The sequence below is a fragment of the Phalacrocorax carbo genome, chromosome 1 (assembly GCF_963921805.1).
Source record: "Phalacrocorax carbo chromosome 1, bPhaCar2.1, whole genome shotgun sequence".
NCBI classification, from domain to species: Eukaryota; Metazoa; Chordata; class Aves; order Suliformes; family Phalacrocoracidae; genus Phalacrocorax; species Phalacrocorax carbo.
Window position 1 is genome coordinate 79,992,714 of NC_087513.1, and position 22,404 is coordinate 80,015,117.

A 22,404-nucleotide genomic window follows, 5' to 3' on the forward strand; every position below is an offset into this window, starting at 1 on the left:
GTAAATTCTGTTATTATCTGATATGTGCCTTAGTCAAAGACCAGTCAACAAGTCAAAGACAACTAGTCAACAAGAAATATTTTGTAGTATCCTCGCTAGGTGTCTAATAGGATTTTAAAAGCAAAGAGAAGCAAAATATATTCCCTTAAATTACCTTTGTATTATCCTGTTTGAGGTGTGCTTACATAGATGCACAGCACTGTTCACATCTATAAACAAGATTTTACATTTCTCCAGAATTTGTAGATGTGGTTTGTTTTATACAGTCCTTTAAAAAGCAACCAGAAAGGCATCGGTTTCTGTCAAAGTAATCCCTGGCTGGGAGAGTTCAATATACTTCTGCAGTAAATCAAGTAATATATCAACAGAATGGATAAACTTCAGTGCATGTGGAGCCAACTAAAATACTTGGAAAGAAGTATATCATCTGCAAACTGCAAGATCCTTATATTTCTTCCATATTCAGCAATGGATGAAGCACCAGTTGTTTTTCAATGATCACGGATACATCAATTAATAATACTGATTAGTTTTATAACAACTTACTGACTATACATAAATCCCTGTTGATACCACTGGCAAGAGTTCTGATCATTTTCAGACAGACTTCCAGTCTGCATGCGAGCAGCCCATAGGAATGAGTTAGGTTTTGGTACACAGTCCTGAGGTTTTTACCTCCAGGAAACTGATCCTGAAGGATAAAGGTATACGATGGGTGGTCCTTAATCACTTCCTTTATGTGAAGATTGAGGTCAGAGCAGAAAAAGAGCCAAGGAAGGAAGTGTGCAGCACCCTTCAAACACACACACACCTTCCTGAACAGCTCCTTCGACAGTTTAGAGGGTTAACTTGTAGTTTCAATTAAATAGTCAGAGGTTGGGATAGAAATAAACAGCTTGCACAAGCAACACACTGTGCTATTAAGTTTTTAGAAGTGACTTAAAAATTAGGTCAGTCTAATTTGTGGCTGATACTTTGTTCTTTCACTACTATGAACTCACAATGATGTCAGTCTCATGTTCAAACATGCCACATTTAGCAGCATACAGGCTTCCTGAGAGACTCTCTCAGCCTTCCTTTGTGCAACAGGCTTCTGCCAGATTCTTAGCTCATACTTCACTGACTCAGGCATGCCACTCCAGTTTCAAGGGAGTTACACTGGCTTCCCGTCAAATACTGCACACTTTGGGTTTTCCTTCCCCACCCCCCTTTTTTATTTTTTTAAACTTTACTGACTAAAAGTTCAAGAACACGTGGCCATATTCAGGTTACCATCTTAGGCCTCACCTTCTTTAGGCGACATCCAGAAGAGAACTGCCCATTAAAAGGTGTGGTAAACAGGTGCTTTGAACTAATTCAGTCTGCCTTTCAATACTCAAAGGGGACTTACAAGAAAGACGGAGAGACACTTTTTACCAAGGCTGTAGTGACAGGACAAGGGGCAACAGTTTTAAACTGAAAGAGCTGAGGTTTATATGGGACATAAGGAAGAAATTTTTTACGATGGGGATAATGGGACACTGGAGCAGGTTGCCCAGAGAAGCTGTGGATGCCCTATCATGGGAAGTGTACAAGGCCAGGTTGGACAGGGCTTTGAGCAACCCGATCTAGTGGAAGATGACCCTGTCCACAGCTGCGGGGTTGGACTAGGTGATCTTTAAAGGTCCCTTCCAACACAAACCATTCTATGACTCGATGGTCCTTCCCCATCCTTATCTGATCTGAAGAAATCCTAAATGTCCCTGTATTCTACACAAATTCAAGTAACTCTCGAGGATGCAAAGCATGCCACTGAATTGGGACTTACTTCAGAAATGCTTCTTATGCACCACCCCAAAAAACCAAAGAACACTCACATACAGAAGCTAACCTGTCTGCATAACTTTTGATGTTCAAGGAGGGTATCTTTCCATTATTATTTCTGACACAAAACTTGCTGTGGGGTTTTTAAGCATGCTAGCAAACAGCTTATGAAGCACAAGGATATTGTATGTTTGTCTGGCCACAAAACTTCAAATAAGCCTTGGACCCAACAGTAAGCTTTTACAAACATCTGTAACCAGACCCAAGTAAAGCAGCTGTTTGAACCACCACTGCTGCTTGTTTTGTTTGAACGGCAAAATTAAACTGAAAAGATAAAGGAAAGATTTTAGAAGTAGTAATTATCCCTTCCAATTCTCACCTGTCATGGGAGACTGCCTCTGAGGTGCTACCCTACTTCTCTCCCACTGTTTTTCCTCCTCCATCCTCTCAGATGGGCCCAATCAGCCTTTTGTGTGGCTGGTCTCCTACTTGAAGGCATTAAAAAAAAAAATCTCAGGTAGGAATAAAGGAAAACCACCTAAAATACAACAGTAGGTTAAAAAAAAACCATAAAAACAAAAACACACACAACAGGTGACTTTAAGAACGAGCTTGCAGATGGCCATTTTCAGCAATCCTAATTTTCACCATTTAACTCCTGTTTATGCCTGTCACTAAATATCTATATCTAGTGTGCATTTTCTGTGCATTTAAGATTGCGTGCATCTGAACTGCAGTCAGTCTATGTTTCCCACTGCAGCAGCCATCACAGAAACTCTACCTCACAAACACTCAGTTGGAGCAGAAGCAAAAGAGGAAAAAAGGGTGATCATTTATATACTGCTAAAACACCTCTCTTGGGGTTACACTATGAGATATAACACTAGCCCAGACTCTCCCACTGTCTTGTTCATGACACTGCTTCCCAACACAGTACAGACATTTTTATTTGGTTTTTTGTTTGTTTTAAACTATCATGTCAGCATGTTCAAACCTATATTATACATCCATGGAACAATGCTATTGCATGAATCCTTAACATGGTTAGAAAAGCATCCCACTTGGTCTCAGAAAGAGACGCATTATCTCATGGTCATTTCCAGCACCACATCAAATTCCAGCTACTGTAGGAAAGAAAACATACAGACATGATTCACAAGAACTGCATACCCAACAGATCCTCTCTATCGCTGCTGTATCTGCAACTGCCCTAGGATACAGGAAAGGCAAGTCTTGCAGGGAGAGGTGACATCTTTTATGAGACCAGTTAATACAGAGTGATAAGGAGAGGGAGGGCACGAACTCCAGAACGCACGAGCCCTTCCTCACACACACAGATGTGAAAGAGAACCAAACCGTGACGCAGAAACAAAACCCAAGACTTCCAAAACATCTCAACATCCACCCTGTCCCTCTTCCCAAACAGGAAGAGAAGTCCAAAGCACATCCCGAAGTATGTCATAAATTACCCAGTGAATCACATTCCTCATGGAAACTGGCTGAAGCCACACCGCTGAAAATACATGATACAAGACATAAAGAAACCTAAAAGATACCCTCAAAGAACGAACACTCCCCTCTCCCCAGATCCTTGGAGTTAATAGCAAAGAAATATAATAGCAAGTGTTGACCAAGTTAATAGCAAGTTAATAGCAAGAAAATCCTGGAGTCATCACAGAGTTACTAGATTCATGGTACATTTTTCCCATAAACAAATTTTCTCTGGGTTATCAAGTTGCTTTTTATTAACTCAGACTTGACCTAGATTTAGCTTTATATTCACTGCTTTTGTTTCAAGCTTCAAGTAAGGTCTGTGTTCCTGAAGCCTTGCCTGTCTACCCCAAACTAGTCAGTTTAAAAAGAAAAAAAAAAAAATCCCTCTCCTTACAAACTTTTCTTATAGCCTGTCTAAAAAAGAGTTTCTATTTTCTGAAAAAAACCACAAACTAAAACAAAAACCACACAGCCAAAAATCCCATACAAAAATGAGTTTCCTCAAAACTGTTTTTCAGGCTACTGAAAAACTTTTACTATTTTCAGCTACTAATAAAAACATACCACATTACTCAAAGTGATAGAACTAGATTTCATTCTACAAAGCTACAAGAAGTAGCTTTTGTAGAAAATTGTTTTTTACTTTAAAACCATTTTTTTTTCCTTCAGTTCCAAGTTGACTTAAAGGTATCAGTGACAAAGACAGAGGTAAGATTAGATGCACTTGCCTTTACAAAGTCATGGCAATGATAGATATAGTCGATGTGTTTGTTACCTGGGGTTTTTGTTTGCTTGTTTTTAGCTCTATTTGGATTGCAAAGAAATGCTAGCTAGCTAGTTTGCCACCTAGAATGGTGTGTGCAGTTTAGCTTCTCCATGGAAGCTTTAAGTAGCATGAAAAAACCAACCCTGGTGTCTTGAGGCACAGAGCACGAGGAGGCATGGCAAAGAGACACCTGGGAGAAGCCAGTTTCTACCAATGAATGCCAAAAGCATTTCAGGTGTGCAGACTTAGGCAAGAAATCTTTTCCAGAAAAGACTTCATCCTGACTGCAGTTGCCCTCTCTGATAGGATTATAGTACAGGTCAAAATATGCAGGAAGAGGCTTTAACGCAACCACAGAAGCAGAGGTCACCAGGAAAAAGGGGAAGGAGAAGCACTCCTCCCACCCCCTTCAGGCTTCTTCCTCTGCAGCCACACCACCAGGCTCAAGCTAGAGCAGTAAATGCCTAGGCACACACTTCTGAAATCAAATAATCCATAACCTGGGAGCTGGGAAAAGTCAAGCAGAAATCCAAATAATTTTTAGAACATCCAAATTTTAACTTAGCTTAGACTGCTTCAGAACAGATAAAATAAAAAACCCCTATGACTTAGCTCTAGAAGAAAATGTATCTAGTCTACCTGTCGCTACAATGCCTATCCAAGACTAAAACATTCTTCCTAAACTTGTTCTTACCATCATCTTAAAGCATAGTTTTGCCAAGGTTCAGCTTTCTGGCACTCTATTGAAGGCATAACTACATAAGATCTTCTTGAGAACCAGCTTTAGGTTTGGCAGGGAGACCACCTGGCATCAAAGGTGTGCCTTTTGGTATGCCTATGGCCACATGCCTGAATTTTAGTCAAAAAGCAAGAAGCTGCATGGATTTTTTTTTTTTTTTTACATATGTTTGGCAGCTGAATTCTCTTGATATTCCACAGGCATTGAGCATGCCTCAGTGCAGGGACAGATAATGTGCAGAGGAGATGCTTAAATCTAAGACTCACGAGCTAGCTCTGAACAAAACCAGCAACTTGGTGCTCAATCTAGCTTTGATAGAAGGGTAGGTTTATTTGTGCAGGCTCACCCCACACCATGGCTATAGAGCTTTCCATACCCCAGCTAGACACTTTCTCCACAGCACTTCACGGTATAGAGCAGATGGACCAGGCTGAGCATCTCAATCTCCACTCTCTCTCACTGCCACATCCAGAATTATTGGTTCTACAATTGCTGCTGTGTGCCACTACAGTACCAAACACCAGAGAAAGCAGATGATCTCTTAAGCTGGCATTATTATTTCTGCTTAAACACACTAGCAGAATAAGGAATGGAAAATAATCTTACCATGAGCACACAGAAGTTGCTGCAGACAGCAGGGGTGGTCTGTGTGTGGAGTTGAGTGAGAAGTATGCTAGAATAACTGAAGGAGAGGAAAAATACACTAGTGCCCCAAAAATATGAACCTGGCCATCAGATATTAATCCACAAAACCTACAGTTGTCCCCAGGAGTTGATTCACTTTTGGTCTTAAACAAAGAATGCACTGCTTGGATAGGAAAGGGGAACCTGTCCACAAAGAACTCCTGCTCCGTGGTACAAATGGATGGTGCCTGCTGCCTGGATCTAAAGATCCAAAGCCCCGTGGCTCAGTTTGAAGTGCACCGTTGCCCCATATGCTAGATTGCCAGTTTTTTGGTGTGTTTAAGGTAAAACTCAAATAACTAACTCCTTTCCATAGAGTCAGGTATGAGAAAGTACCTGCATGATGATTGCTCACACAGTCTCAGCACACCATCCTTGTTCTTAAACAGCATGATAGGTTCCTTACATAAGCACCTTCCTCGGGGCAGTACTCACTCAGTCAAGGAGTAATTATTTAACCATGATCCCATCTGCTTTGCATTCCCGTTAAAGAAAATCTTATGCAAAAAGGTAAGAGCTTGGCTGTGAGTCCTTGGCCGAAATATCCTCTTACCAAGTGCTGTGCTGCTTGCCAGGTCATCGCTGTTTGTACTTCAGAAGTTTGCAGCAGACAGACCGTGCCAAATCTGAAGAACTTGGTCATTAAAAGAAAAACTTTAAGGCTAACAGTAGGAAGTGCTTTCCATGCTTCACTAATCTTCTCAAACTATAGGGTACAGACAATTACAATTAATAAAGTATTCTTAGGAAGCTAATGACGGCTTTGAAGCCATGGTTTCCCTACTTCAGGTAGACTGGAATGAGGAAAACAGCTGGGAAGAAAGATTCTCTTACTGTACTTTAGCCCCTCACAAACACAAAAAGGACTGCCAAGGGAAGCTGCCCCACTCTAGACAGCAATTTAAGGGGTACAGATCTATCCAGGATCATCAGTTTCTCTATCTGCCTACCCATGGGAAATACGTTGATTACCAGCACCTGAGCTTATAACCACAGAAAAGCACAATCCTATTCCACATTAACTACTTAAAGGCATTTGAGATGTTTCTTCTGAAAGGAGTGGACAGACAAAGCTCACCAGCTCCAAGAACAACATCTGAAAAAACACACTGTCACCACTCCACAAAGAGATGTGCAATAAAACGGCCCACTCCTTCATGGCATTTTGTACCCACTACCATACAGAACTCCCATGACTTTAAGCAGTAGCTCCCAGGCAGGATGCTGAATAAACTAGGTAAGTATCTTCTAGCACATTTCTATTTTGACAAAACCATAGCCATATCCAAAATTCTTTTGGTGGACAACTGACATCAAACAAATTATTTACTGACTTAGAATTCAAATTTCTTTTTAGGGATAAATGATCACAGAGAACCAGACTAACTAAGAATCTAAATATGGGTACCTTCTATTAGTGTTTTCAAGGCACAATCAAATCCTCCTGGGGCCTATCACAGACTGCCCATCCATCCAGCAAGGCTAAAGGCAGTTCCCATGGTACTCCACCCATCTCTTGCTCTTTTCAGACCTATAATTGCATTCAGGTTTATCCACGAGAAAGCTTTTCTAATGAGCGAAGTTCCATGTCTGAACCCAGCAAGTAGATTACCAATAGTTTCAGACACAGACAAACTTGCAAAATCCATCTCTAGACTACTGATGCCCTGAGCAGGAATGGTGCGTTGCATCCACCATGGTAGCAGCATTCAGAACTTTACAAAGAGAGCAGCCAATGTGCAAAGAGCCTGGAGGTAACAATTCTATCAGCCATCTGCTGATTGTCTAACAATTAAGAAAACCTTAAAGTTGAATAATTATGAAGGAGAAGAGCAACTCTGGGTCATCTTTGATGCTTCACAGGTTTCAACTAAACAATAAAGAACAAGAGATTGAGCCTCCTGGAAGGTCTGGTAATTTTGTTAACTTATTTATATTGTTATCATGATCAATTGCATTTTGATTTTAATTTTTGAATCCAGGAGAGTTAATTCATCTGTTACAAAACTAGAAACATAGCTAAATTGTTTGAGGTTGAGAGCCACACTAGGGATAAATGAATTTGTGGCATCCTATATAAATAGTTCAGTGAAAATCCAGCATTACGTATTAGCACCTGATGGGCCTTTTAAAAACATGGTCAGATGTGAAAATTCATCCAGAAAACTTGCCAATTTGTTGTAGCTTTGAGTTTCCTTAAAAAAAACCAAACCCAAACACACCACTCTGAAAGCATCTCTCAGTTTAACACACACACAGGTGCACTACTTCACTAAGTTCCCAGAGAACACAGTAACTGCAGCAGTCAAAGTGATGTGTCCTACTGGAGCAGAAACAAGTTTACATGAACTATGTTTTGGGTACCGTCAGGAGCCACCACGTGTAAACCCATCACTTTGACACCTCATCTTAGACTGCTGTCTCAAAATTGAAATCTGTTAAAACCTCTGCAGCAAACCTAATAATGCATTAAGGAAACAGTCACTGCTTGTAACACAGTATCAAGAGAAAAAGTAGAAAGACAGGAATTAACACCAGAAGTTAGAAAAGAAAGGTGGTTTTGTTTGTTTAAGACTTACTTTGAAGATGTCATGCTGTGCATGCCAACCGTTCGCAGTGATCAACAAAAGTAAATTCTTGCTGTTAACAGAAGTAACTGAGAAGACAGGCAACCTAAGATGTCACTACACTTTCTTCTGGATTTTAGCTACTACACATTGCAATAAAAACAGTGACAGAAAGAAAACATGATTAACCGATGGCCCATCTAGAGAAAGGTGTCACTAGCTAAGGGCTTCACCTACAAATCAAGTCACTGCATGTTTCACTCATTTCTAGTACCCTTCTGATAGAACTAAAAAAATCTGCTAGAGCTGAGAGGCTCCCCTTTTTGCATTACCCTTTTCCATCAACTTCCTTCATCTCATGATGGATTTTTCCCTAGATTTCTACATCAAAGCTAGAGTTATATCCTGCCCATTTTTCTGCTTGGTATTAAGACAATTTAAACAATTTAGATGGATGAAAAACACTCACCTAGGTGTACAGTCTCTTTTTGCTAGTAGCACAGTAGCATTTCCTTTGGTCATAATAATGCTGCTCACACCTGCACGGAACACTGCAGCAAATGTAATTTTGCAGACCTCTTCCTTTGACCAGATGCATCTTTATTTTCTTCTTAAGCCAATCAAGATAACACGAGAACCTCACCTATCTCACACGCCTTCCAAACACTGCCTCAAAACCCCTACTTTGCCACAACGTATACAAGGACTTTGGCATCAGTACTAAGACTATTATGTCAACCAGAATTGCCTAGGTGAACACCTCTCCCCTCTGCCTCTGGGACCACCAAACACAGCAGAGTCCATGGTCTGTGACTGGCCTCCTGGGCTCGGTAATAAATATCTGTATTACTGCATGGAAGGGATACTCTAAAAAAAGTGTATATTAAGTAAAAATAAGCTGCAACTTTGGTTTCAGATGCCAAAGCAAACAAGATTAGTACTCCATAAAGAAAATAACTGAGTTATTTACCACTTTGGAGTTCTACCAAGTATTTGACACAACCAAGCTAAAACTGAGGACTTTAGTGTATTTTCATTACAACTTGTTTTTGAGTAATTTGGTCTCAGGACAGCACTGTTTTTTGCAGAAAAAAAAGATGCAATCTCCAGTACTTTTTCTCTACTTCTGGAGTAATGCTTCTTAATCATTCCATTTCACAACAGTGAGTTTAAAAAACCACCAAACTCAAGAAACAAATATTTTAATAACAAGTGCTTAGTGTTCATAACAATTTTATGCTTGCAGAGGTGCCATGTTATTTCAGACAGAGTATATTTCAAAATGGAAACCCATCAGGAGGGGATTTAGAGAATCATGCTCCCCAAATGAAGGGAAGACAGCTGGTACAGAAATGGTGAGCACACTATACTATTGGTCCAGCCTTTCTTACTCCTTTAGTTGGTAAAATTGCACTGGCATTAAATCTGAAGTCAACTGAAACATTCTGTATATGAGGAATCTTTTCCTAGGGGGAAAATAAAAACAAACAAATCCCAAAAAGAGTCTGTACGTGGCTTTTGGGAGAAGGGGAGGAACAACAGGAAGGAGAAAGAGATTACTACAAATCTGGCGTCTTTAATTCAGGAAATCATCAGAGCTCTTGCAATTCCCCCAAACTAAACAAGAAATTACACAGTTACTGTGGAAAAGGGGGAAAAGCCAAGCCAATTCTGTTTAGAGAAGGAAGTCAGAGGAATACCATGCCAAATGCAAGAGGAATTTAATTTGATGAAGGAGAATCTACAATTTAGCCTTTGAACCACGGCAGGACATGCCAAGGGACATTTTTTGTTCTGTGTTTGTTCTTTACCTGGAAATAAGAAACTAAGCTTTTCCCCTGCTCCTCACTAGAGTGATCTTAGTACTATGTTGGAAAGCCAGTTTACTGTCTGCATTTGCTCTCTGCTAAATGACAGTGGCCATAATACAACTGAGTTCACCACACTCATGGAAGGAATCGTACCAAAACTAGTACCATGCTGTTATGTTCAGAAATGGTGATCAAGACACCAATGGCCCAAAAGATCCCCCATTCAAGGAGAGATAGGAAATGAAAAGCTGCATGTTTAGCTCCCCACTGAGCCTGAAAGTTGCGAAAGGTATACATACCACTTCACAAGGAAAGGGAACAGGAAGCCAGGGAAGAAAAGAGTCATTATGCTTAAATGGTAACATTTTCGTGTGGTTACACAGGCCAAATGAGCATATCCCAGAAAAATGTGAATCCAAGCCTGGGTAAAGAAACAGAAAGCAGAATAAATGACAGAAGATTAAAGAAGATTAAAAAAAAAATATTTGGGAGAGCAAAGCATATCAGATCAGAAAAACATATCAAAATAATAAGACAAATAATAAGAGCTGGTGCACAAAAATGGAAGGGTGCAATTAAATTTGATACTAGCAACCAGGTAATAATAGCTGAGAGAGCAAAACCAGGTTTCTTTGCAAAAGCCTCTCCCACACAGGATGCTGGCAAAAGATAGGTTTGATAGACTAAGATGACCTACTGTCAGGATCGACATATCAAAAGAAAAGAAAAAAAAAATTGATTAACAGTAAGTTACCATGTCCCCAAACTTATGAGGGAATTGAGGAATGTAAGGGTTTAGCAGATAACAGAAGAATGTCATGCTCATTAAAGCAAGCTATTCCAGCATAGGTAGGAAGTGTTTGTAAAACATGCTAAAGGGTGACAGAAAAAAGTAAAAGAAAAAAACAATCGGTGAACTTTAGTACTAGAAAAAATTACTTCAAAGTAGCCATACAGAACCTTTAGCAGACCTGATGACAGGCATAAACAAGCATAAGGCAAGAAATGAAGGATGACACAGAACCACCCTTCTCCATCTGACCCACACCCACCATTAAATTTGCCCATGTGTCTTTGAGCATGTCAACTCAATTGTTGAAAGGAACTTTATGTAGACTTACTAGAAAGTTCATTTTGTAGTCTATAACAAAAAGTTCCAAAGAATCTAAATTTTAAGATAAACATAATATTTACAACTATATGCACACAGCCATTCCTCACCACTGAGGAGATGGAAAAAACTCAAAGGACTAGTGGTGGGGGTGTGTGTGAACAAAAAGGCAAACTGATGTCTCTGTTGATAGAAACAATATTGGATGAAGTTATTGGACATGAACCACTTTTTAGGTTAATTATTTCTCTTTGCACCTGGCTGAATGGCAGAGCTGTGTCAACAGACAGGCTACTTCAGTTAACTTGTTTGTACAAACCCACATGCAAATTTGATGCAAGTCAGCAAACCTCAGTCTGCACGCTCTGGAAAAAAAAGGTCTCTTCCCTGAATGATGAGAGCCCTCAGCTGCCAAAACGCCACCAAGAACGACACTAGTATTGCCATGCTGTAGGGACAGCAGCTTCATCAGTAGGATGCTCTGGATTCCTATCTGCCCTATACATGCTCTTCTGCAACACCACCCCTTCCCATGTGGATGCCATTGCATTACCGCAATGCAAGCAGCCACACAGCAACAGGGGCTCTGCAGAACTCCAGCTGAACCAGCAGAACCTTGTTACTCTAGGCAGGACTCCAAGAAGGTGATCCTGGTATCAGCATACTGTTACTCTAAGTAAATGTAAAGAACACTCCAAAAAAACCAAATTATTTTAAGATTGAAAGTATTTTAAAAAATACAATGTTATTATTAAAAAGAAGTCAGAACTCCCCCCACCCAAAGAGGAGTGGGAGTACTAAATCAAGTTCTAGGTTTAATCAACACCTCCCCTGGAGCAGCAGGCAGAGATGACATGAGCAATTAACAAGTGAGGAAAATGAAAGTTCCACATGACAACTCTGAAGACATTGGTACCATTTAAATTAATATGAAAAGGGAAAAGGGGAAAAAAAATCAGACAGGATAAAAAACTAATAGGCATTACTAGCCATCCATTCTCAAAGCAGAAAAGACTTTTCATTTTACCAAGTAAGTATGATAACAAGGAAATGCTTTCAAGTTTTCAGTAAAAAGAGATTAGGGTTTCATTTCAATTTCCTTTGACAGACCAAGTAATGATCAGAAATCACAAGCATATTCAAACAAATACATCATAAGCTAATGAATGTGCAAAATTTATCTGCCTACTTCAGATAGCTATAACCACTAAAACTTCATACTAAGTGTTCCAGGAAGACCATGTATCCAGATCTTCTCAATTCATTATATGTAGACATAGCCTAAGAAGGCTTATCTGCAAGGCTGTTCTGCTTCACTAGCTAATTAATTGCTTTACTTATCATGCAAAACATTGAGAAATCACTTTGAATGAAAGCTTTATAAGATATAAGCTGCTCTGGGCAGAGTGTGCATGTATATATACATCTATGCACGTGTTCATGTATATATAGATACAGTTTGTATGTGGGTCTATGTATATGAAACCACACACACACACATATATATGTTCTGCCACTTGTTTTAAAGGAAAAGCATCCTGACTGAACTGAAGTTCTAAACTTGTCAGGTGGCAGACAAACAAGAGTTGCCAATAGAGCACAAAGCTCTTGGAGCTCTGGGAAGCCAAGCCAAGCCAAGCCAATTTGAACACACAGCAGCAAATGAACAGCTGTCAGGTTTTTAGCTTGGATTGATGGTTCCAGTCTTACTTTCCAGTGGGCAAATCCATGTAATGAATACACTTCTTGCTGCCTCTGCAGAAAGATAAGCTTGGAAAGGAATTCCTCTGAATTTAAACAATTCCCTCCAGACTGCCATGGGCTGCATCAGGCTTACCTGCAGTGCAGGACACAGGTAACTCCTGTGGGTACTCTCATGACTTGGCTTGTGGGCCAAGCGCACAGGAAGCCCCCAAACAAGGCTGAAGCCAGGTCTCTGGTACAAGAGGAAACACTTTTGCTGGAGCACATGTGGCTGCTAAACCACTAAGCCCATTCCTAGCCCCTCAACAGGCAGACACTTAACAGGAGGCAGAGCCCATTATACCTTTGGCTGCTAGAAGAACTGCTGTTTCAGAGCATCACATGCACACACGCACCCAGCTGAAAGGGCAGACTGAGGAGAGACCCTCCATGGCAGCTTAAAACAGGCTGAGTCAGGGCTACCAGAGAGCAACCATGTTCTGTACGCCAGCTCACATATTAATGCAGTGAGCTGACTCAAAAGAGCTAAACCAGTCACAAACTAACTATACAAGCAAGTAAAATAAACAAACACATAAATAAACCACATCCAAACAATTTTCAGCCATTTCTGGTTCCTGGCTCCAGCTCTCTGTAGGATCCTGAGAGCCATTAGAAGAGTGAGTTTGCAATAACTGTGGCTGGGAAGACAAGAAAAGAATCACAGTAACTGTGAGCATTTGGTGTTACCTGCCATACAAACACACGGCTACAATGCACTAACTTGAGAGCTCCACCAGTTCCAGTGGATCCATGCTAATGTTCTCTCATTTCACTTCTATTGCTGCTGAACCTACTTCTTTTGGTCAACAAGGGTAATAGCAAGTGGGCAGAAAGCAGAAGAGAGGATGGTCTACAGAGTATTTTACTTCTCAGGCTTGACTATATGTCAAAAAGGAAGGTAATTTAAGGTCTGGCATGGAGCGAATGACCAACTAGAGCCTGCAGAGCAAACAGTATGATGGATTTCTGGTCTGCTTCAAGCAAAACACGAACAGAATAGGCTACTTGAGGCCAAGTCAGAGAACATGCTCACAAGTGAAGTATGAGCAGTCATAAAAAACTACTCTAAGCAGCAGACCTAGGGCAACAGCTAGAGGCAGAGGGGCTGTGTCAAGCAGCTGGACTTGGTAACCTTTTCTACTAGCACAGCCAGAAAAAGACACTTTGTCAATAGCCCTTAGACTACTGTTCTTCTGCCATCTGTATTCAGGTTAAAGCTCCTTGTGGCACTGACTAGTTGTGTTTACAAAGCACTCACTCCAGTGGCAGCACACAACATAACCAAAAATATTAGAAGACAAACAGCAGGGGCCTGGGGAGGCTGGTACATTTGTACCTGCAACTTTGTTAGAGGACATCAGCCTCTTGAACCGGACACATTCTAGAAGCAAACACAAAATTTGTCAAGCTTTTTCTTTTTCCCCAAAGATAAAAATTTCTCTTCCATCTAGGATGGCTACATACATACCCAGTTCACAAATAGCCTACAATAAACTACTAATAGCATGAAGAAAAATAGCAACTCACAAAAGAAGTGTTTAGACATATCATCTTCCCCGCTCCTTCCTACCCTCTCCGTTGCATTGAAAGACACATCTTTACATGGACTTGGGAGCATGCTATTTGAAGCCTAAATCTCTGAACCATATATATTTCCAACACAAACATACAGTCTGTAGTGCAACATTTTGAAATCAACTCATTCTTAAATATTTTTAAATGCCTAGTGATAAAGACCAAATACAGAAACCCACGCAATACTATTCTCCCAACAGCCACCACATATTCTAATCCAGCACTTCTAGTTTTTAATATGTATTTTCAGTTACATAAATTATACAGACTCAGAAAGACAAAACACACAACTCATTAGTGTTCAGCAATCTTTAAAGATAACTTCTAAAAGCACAAATAGTATTTACTACTATGAACCCACCGGAAACTACACCTTTTTCTGTACTTCCTACAACTTGACATAAGATTTTTTTTTCCGGACTGCCTGTCAAATGGCTTTTCCTCATACACATGGAAAAGAACTCTTTCGTTATCTACTACTACAAGCTTAGTACTACTAGCCAAAGTGGAGCCATTCTATGCCGTTGTTACATTAGAACTGCATTTTGGTGATTTAAAAGCTCTTTTTCTTCCTTTTTAAAAATATTTTTAATCTCTGTTGATTCTACTTTCTTCTTCTTTTCCCTTTATTAGCCCATATGGTATATTTTTTTAACTTCTGATCAATACCTCTTCTTCTCCATTATTCCCTATTTCTTTCTCTCTAGTTCTGTTCCTTAAGCACATCTCCCTTTTCAAGTATTTTCACAATGACAAAAGTTGACCCTAACACCACAAAACTTTTGGAGCTGGGAATACCATTTGAAACTTCAGCTCCAGAAAGTGATAGGCCTGAATAGTTTTCCACTGTAGTGCAATTTAACAGCAGTTTGCTCACATTTGTCCACAGATATCGGAAGATAGTACTGCATTTAAAGTTATTCATTTAAACATAAATCAGAACTAATTCTGCAGAATTATGAATTCAAGAAACGCTATTTTACTGCTGGTTGAGAAGCTGAAAGATGTGGTTATATGTTGGTGGTTTAATTACTTTACCTTTATCATGTCCCAAAGCAGCTGATTTACTCGATGCCCATCCCATTCCACCCGTCCAAAAGAAGGTAATGCTATTTTCTACCAATAGGCAGACTTCTCTGGCTGTGCTCTGATGTACAACTACTGACATTTGAAAGGGAGAGACCTTTCAAGGAGGAAGTTAGGCTTGGAGATTCTCACTTTGCCAACGTAAACGGAAAAAACCCAGGTAAATAAGTGATAAATAGCTAAGTAAGAATAATGCTTGACTGTCCTGAAAAGCAGTATCACCAGTTGGGCAAAATATTAAGCACTCAGTAGAAATGCCTTACTGTGGTGGATACAGCAAGAAGATTTTTTTAAGTGTACTTTATAATTTAGTTAAGCTAAGATATATAAATATGTGCTACTACCGGATATCTAGCCCAGTATCAGGCAGGTTCCAGGTCAGGGAAAGCATAATATTAAGTGATTTTTTTTTTTCCCTAGGACCTCTAATTTCTATCATATGCTTAAAGTTTTGTTTTGTTTTTTAAACCAAAATTGAACTGGAGACCACGCATGTCAGTACTGAGGTATAGCTGTTTGCTGAGCATGTACACACACAAAAAATTAAATGCTTAACATCCCTCCCAAGTTAATCCATAACATAAATTCTTGGCTTTGAAATATTCAAAGACTTAAATCATCAACACTGTCTTGAATTTTTTTTTTAAATTATTCATCAAGCCATGAAAGCCATTTTTCTGCCAAAGTAGACAGCCTCTTCAAGGAAAAGGGGGAAGAAAAAAAAGAAAAAAAAAGAAAAAAAAAGAGGAAAAACCACCATCGAAGGACTTGGCAGCCTTTAAAAATTCCCAAAACAAACACTGAGTCTCTCTAAGCTAGCATTTGCTAACAGTGCCACTGTACTCAGCTTTTTTGTGTGTGCCTGCCACTAAGCAGCACCTAAGAACAGATAGTCTCAAAGCTTCCTGAAAGGACAGGACCTAGACTTTTAACCTGAATCAGTCCCCCCCCTTCCCCACCCACCCACCTCCCATATTGCATTACCTCCTTATTGTTGACTGAAACAGTAGACAAAGTCAGTGACTGAAAAGCACATTCTTCCTATTTGAATGCAAAATCTTGAAAATCCTCACCACAGCTCAATTAGAAAGATTAGACAATCATTGGTTGAACCCTCTCAAAATCCTGTAACTAAAAGAAAAAGATTTAGTCTTAAACAGCAGCTGTATTTTCACTTAGCTATGCAGACATTTCATAGCCACTTTGCCATAGAGGCTTATGTCTGGGCGTTTGAATAAAAATAGCTAATGTGCTTGCTTGTTACGCCATTAAATAAAGTGCACAAAGGAATTGCCAGTACTGTTTTTGCCCATGAAAGGCAATGGTCATTAATAGCTTGTATTTGCAGAAGGCTGTCAGAGGAACAGCATGCCTGAGCTTCCTCCACAGTTTTCTATAGGTTTAACCATACAAGAGACAGCAGGGGAAAAGACACTACATGGTTTCCTTGTTCCAGCACAGGTCACATCTGCAGTAGAGTTGGCAAGTCATGCAAGCCTTAGCTGGAGAAAAAGATTTGAGTCCTGTAAATTTGAAGGGACAAAAAGATGTGGGTCTCTTAATGGAAAAAGTATCTTGGGAGAATGTGCAATGATGATATTAGTTAGAAACTTGACACCTTCTCTTGCTCTCCTGAATAGTACGCTGGAGAATTGCACTTGTATTACTATTATTTTTCATCTGTTTTATGCTTGAAGGAGTTAACTTTTTTCCAGCAATATTTTGAGAGGAAACAGGCAACAAATGGGCTACTCATACAATCATTTCTGGGCTGGATGAACAGATTTTTCAGGCATTTTCAAATAGGTCCACCTGGAAATCACAGCAGACAGGCGAAGTGAGCCACAGCGAGGAAACAGGCTTTGTCAATTGGATAGTATCCAAACCTGGATCACCTAAAAGCAGAATGGAGGACTGAGAATCTGACAGCGTGCTTACAACATGTCAACCACGAGAAGTCAGGGATTTTTCACCAGCTGGACAAGAAAGCTCACTCCACTGAGCAGGAAAAACATATCATCATACATATGCAGATGAAAGGTTACATGCAAGAAAAAAATCAAAACAAAACAGAGAAGGGAGATAGCGAGAAACAAACAAGGTAGCAGAGGAAAGCGAAAGTACAAGTATAAGCAACTTTATTAGCTTGTCTAAATATGCCTACTAAGTAAGCCTCCTACTAGCTAGAAGAACATGAAGTTTACCAGCTCTCACAAGGACGGTGCCTGTTTACCTTCAGCTGCCGTGCCTTCCCAAGATCGTGACTATGAACCTATAGACCAGTCATTGTTAACTACCTCTTTTCAGTAAGGCCTCGCTGTGTCAAGCTTGAGAGCTTTTAGGAAAGTGAAACGACATGGGAGTACCATGGGAGAAAGGGGAAGAAGATACTGGGTCCTGTTGCTATGTGAAGAGACTTGCCATCAATGCAGAGCTCCAAACAGACTGTGGGAAGAGAGGTTTTCAGAGCCTATCCTCAGTTTGGAGTGCACCTGCCTTGTACCCAGGGTCTTGGGAGAGGCAGAGGGAGCCCTACTACAGCGGTGACACCAAACTGCCTTCTGCTAATCTAGATTCAATCTAGTGCATATTTTCAGGCTTACTTGGACCTAACAACATGTCAACCCAACGCACTAAGACTACTGTTGTACTTTTTTTTTGCTGGAATATTCTTTGTCCTTGTTTAAAAACTGGCAAAGCTTTTATTGTTGAAACCAAGACAGAGTTTATTCTGTTTGCTCCCCAAGAGTTGCTAAAAGGAGGCCTCTACCTAAATTGTTTTATTTAAGAAAGGTACTTCTCAGCACGATGAGCTAGAAGAGACACGTAACACGAAGTTTCTTCCCGCTCCAGCTCTCTTCCCTCCCAGTTTTTGCACAGTTAAAACAGACTCCCATGAAACTGTCAGGGACAGCAGAGCTGGAAAGCAAGAGAAAACACTGAGTCTCAAGCACAATTTTTAAAGAAAGAAGGTATGAAATCCCGACACCTAAGCAGGTTCCCACCTGTAACAAAATACTTGGGGGAACTATAGAGATGATAGGTGCTATACTTATTCCAGATAGCATTAATAAAATCAGTGGAATGTAATCTCATGCCTGTTCTTTAGGCAAATGTTCTTGGTGCTTACGACCCACTTCTCAAATTAAGGCTTGTTTCAGTAGCGGGATGGCAGGGTCTGAAGTGTAGTTCAGACTCTTTGCATGTATTTGGAAAATGGTCCTTAGAATATGGATGGCTTCCATGCTTAAGGGATTGTATAAACTTAGTGAAACACACAGTAAGGGAAAGTCACCATCCTACAGGTAGGAACCCAAGACCTGACATGGGATTTGAGTCTTTAAAGTCTGGGGTGAATGATTCTTAAACCTAGCAATCAAGAAGCCAAAACAACACTTGGGCTATTAAGTGTGGTGTTTGTATCCCTAACATTATGAATTATTCAGCCTTTAAACATGCTTTACTGGGGGTTCAGTAGGAGCAAAAAACAGTACCAAATCAATTTTATGCAGAATAGTGGGGGGGAGACAGAGTTGCTTTCCTATTTTGAGAGCAACATCTATGCTGCATATGCAGAGCCAAAGCCTTCTAATCCAGCAGGCCGAATACATACTAGTTATTCAAACTCAAGAACGTGTGCATAAAAGGAATTTCATACAATTAGTCTCTGTTGTCCCCCTCGTTTTATGCTCTCTGTAAAGTTCTCATTCCAGTGTTGCTACATTACACTCTCAGACCCATCTTTTCGCTTCCCATAACGCCTTCAGCAATATAAAAAACATTAGGCAGGCAAGGATGTCTAAAAGAAGAGTATTTGTACAAGCCACTGATCTATCATTTAGTCAAACATGCTCAAGTCATAGTTTATTATAGTAAAGCAAAATCAAGTTAAGCACAATGAAAATGTCTAACACTGTTCTAGTCTCAATATTAGAAACCATGTGTCATAGTTTCTGCCAAACTAATGTAATGGAACACAGTTATGATTTTATGAAGAAAAATGTTCATACTATTTTAGCAGACTATCACTCTGGATAGCATGTAAAAAAGATCTTACGGAAGAAAAAGATTACGTTTATTCTCAGCTAATGAAAGCCTCTGCACACCTCCACTCATGTACCTTTATTTGCTAAACAACTGACACAAGTTTGTAACTTAAGCTTGAAACTAAACGAGAGCACAAATTTACCTGAGGAGGTCTGTGCAAGGAACTGATCCTAGTTTCTGAGAAACAGGATGAAGACTTGTACTACACAGGGCAAAATTAGTTCCGAGAACACACTAAAGAGAAGCTGTAAAAGTCACTAGCGACATATGGCTCACATCGCGACCAAGAAAGAGCAAAGATAACTGACTTCCTCCCAAAGAAGGACCTTTTTCAGCAGTTCCTTTCATATATTCACACAGAACAAATGTTACATCTTCAGACAGTGCAAGCGCAGAAAAGCAGCAGCACAGGAGCTCAGGAGGGCCATGGCAGAAGAGATCATTCTGCATCCCCACAGCCCCACAGGAAACCTCCCGTCACTGAGGCAACACTCTTTCCCCTCTTTCCTAGCCTGCCCAATTATTAATTTGGGGTTTTTTTTTCAGCTGCCAGAGCATTTCGTAGGGACACAACATGGAAAGCTGCCAGCCTTCCCAGAGCCAACTCTGAGTAGGTCAGTCTTGGCTCAGCAGCAGACCACATAGCACAGAAAAAGGAAACACAAGGCCTTGAACTCATGCCCATCTTCCCTCTCGTCCTCCATACACACACCCTAGACGCAGATTTTCTTTGATCGCCAAGGAATAGTAATTCACTGGTGGCCAACATCATCTCCACTGGAGACTGTGATAGCTGCCAACAGGCCCTAACCATAAGCAAACTGAGAACTGCTCAGATTGAAACTATGCAAACCTAGAAGTTAGGATGCCAGACTTTACCATTAATGTATATTTTTGGCTTCCTTCAGGTGTTATGAGAAGTTACACAGTAACTATAACGGAGATTTCTTATTTGGAGCTGCCAAGCTAATACCAATCTAAGAGCAGGTACAGCGAAGGAGAGAAGTGGTGATACGAAGTTCCCTGTTCCCACAGCCATCTACAGACAGCAGCAACGCTGCAGTAGCACAGGGCATCTCAGCCTCTAGCCCTGCTCCAGAGCCAGTTTCATCTCAATTAGCTTTGGTATCAGGGTGGTGATACTATTTGGTATCAGGGTGATACTATTACACTAGGGATAAAGAAAAAACCCTGCAGACAGGGTCCCCCAAGTAAGAACTAGGAAGTAGCCCGAAGTTACAGCGTTCACCTTCACGCAAATGACTCCTGCTCTTCAGTTAATTGCTGGCTTTAGTCCAGGCCAACATCCTGATGCATGTCACCAGGCCACCCATCACCTATGGCTTTTGACGCATGCAGAAGGTAGAGGCCACGTATGCAATTGACAGCCCTAAATAGTGATGTGTAACCCTTTGTTTATGAAGAAGGACACCAAATGAATCAGACATATTACCGATACTGCTGTGATATGTAGTTACTGATATTTAAAATATTCTACGGAAACCCTCCATGTCACTACACTAAATCTGGAAGCAACCCCTATGGAGCTGTAGGGAAAGTGAACGTACCATTCAATGCAATAGTGACATGGTTACTTCTTCCCTACTACCCAGAAAAGCAGCTTCTCAGTAATTCTTCTCAAAAAATCATGGAGATACCATTACACAACCAGGCACAAAATACTAAAAGACTGCAAGAAACATTTAGTCATTTGATCAGCATAATAATAAAAAAAAAAAATCTGTAGAGACAGATTCACAGGATTCACAGGCCAAACCCATGTTTCTTCCTAAGGGTGAAACAAAAAAGAAAAAGAAAAAGGAAGGGATGTGCCAATCCTTCCACACCTTATCCTTTGACAGTAACTACTCTACGCCATCTGGCTATTAAGGATTGTCAGCACTTGAAGAACATCCATGATGCTTTCCTGACCACTCTTACAGGAAACAAAAAAAAAAAAAAGGAAAGAGGAAAAAAAGAAAAAAAGTCTTAAAAATTCAACAGACATACTATAAAGTGAAAGCTATCACCCTGCCTCCTTTTTCTTGAGGGAAAAAGTGCTTCAGCTGTGCTTACCATATTTCTTAGAAAATCTGTATTTTGAAAACAGTGAATATTCCTGAAAAGGTCTGGGGATTAAGGCGTGAAACTTTGAAAAGCCAAGTAGCTGGGCAAGGCCCTCACCCCGCAGACAGCCCTTACTGTACAACGCACTGGAGCAGAGCTCACCTGAAGACCAATGCAAGTAACAGAAATCAATAGCTCATTTGCCTATTCAGCATTTCTTATGGAGGTCTAGAAGAGAGACTGAATTTGCCCTCCAAGGGCTTCTTAAAGCCTACATGAATCGCTTACCTTAAAGGCAGAAGGGCAGCTGACCTGTCCCACTATCCAGACTCAGTAACTCCGTACGACTTCACTCGCCCTGTCTCCAGCTGCTGGCTGGGAATACAGAGGCGCAGGACTCCCGGGGCAGAGTCATTTTGCCAAGGAAGGTGCACAGGCACATGGCAGATGCAACCACAACTCCTCCCACGGGCTGAGGGCTGGCGCAGACCCCAGAGGAGCCGGGGCTGGCTTGGGAGACAGAGCTCCCAGCGAAATCCATTTAACACATTCCTGCACAGCTTCTGCCGATACCGTTCCTATGGACAGTTGAAGCTATTCTAGCTAAAAGCAAACATCTTTGCCAGGCTAGTTGCCTTTGCTGAAAGAGGAGCGTGCATTTTACAGAAACAAAGATAAATTGAGCTCACTTTCTTCTACAGAAGTTTTTCTGGTGTGACTTTGTTCCATTATATCTGCTTAGGTAGCTAACAAAACCAGAGCTACTGGGGCAGGAATGTACTTACGTATCTTTATACAACATGTTCTTATGTATCTTTATACAACGTGTTGTGTTTCTCAATGCTTGATCGGGCTTTCTGGACCTTTGCACATGTATTAAACCATACAACACTTTGCAGCTATCACCT

At 40.6% G+C, this 22,404-nt stretch overlaps 1 protein-coding gene across 11 annotated transcripts in view; it reads right to left on the bottom strand.

Annotated features, from left to right (window-relative positions):
• DUSP16 (dual specificity phosphatase 16) overlaps window positions 1–22,404 on the bottom strand; it is a 71,256-nt gene that overhangs the window by 46,395 nt on the left and 2,457 nt on the right. The window contains exons 1-2 of one of the 11 annotated variants that reach the window (XM_064461774.1): window positions 16,367–16,490; window positions 10,164–10,285 (exon numbers count right to left, since the gene is read on the bottom strand). The exons of 8 other annotated variants lie outside the window; for them this stretch is intronic. The gene's annotated coding sequence lies outside the window, so the exon portion shown is untranslated. Of the gene's footprint in view, window positions 1–2,182; window positions 2,292–10,163; window positions 10,286–16,366; window positions 16,491–22,404 lie in introns of those variants that run through there. 2 more of the 11 variants (XM_064461728.1, XM_064461791.1) reach the window with 2 other exon arrangements.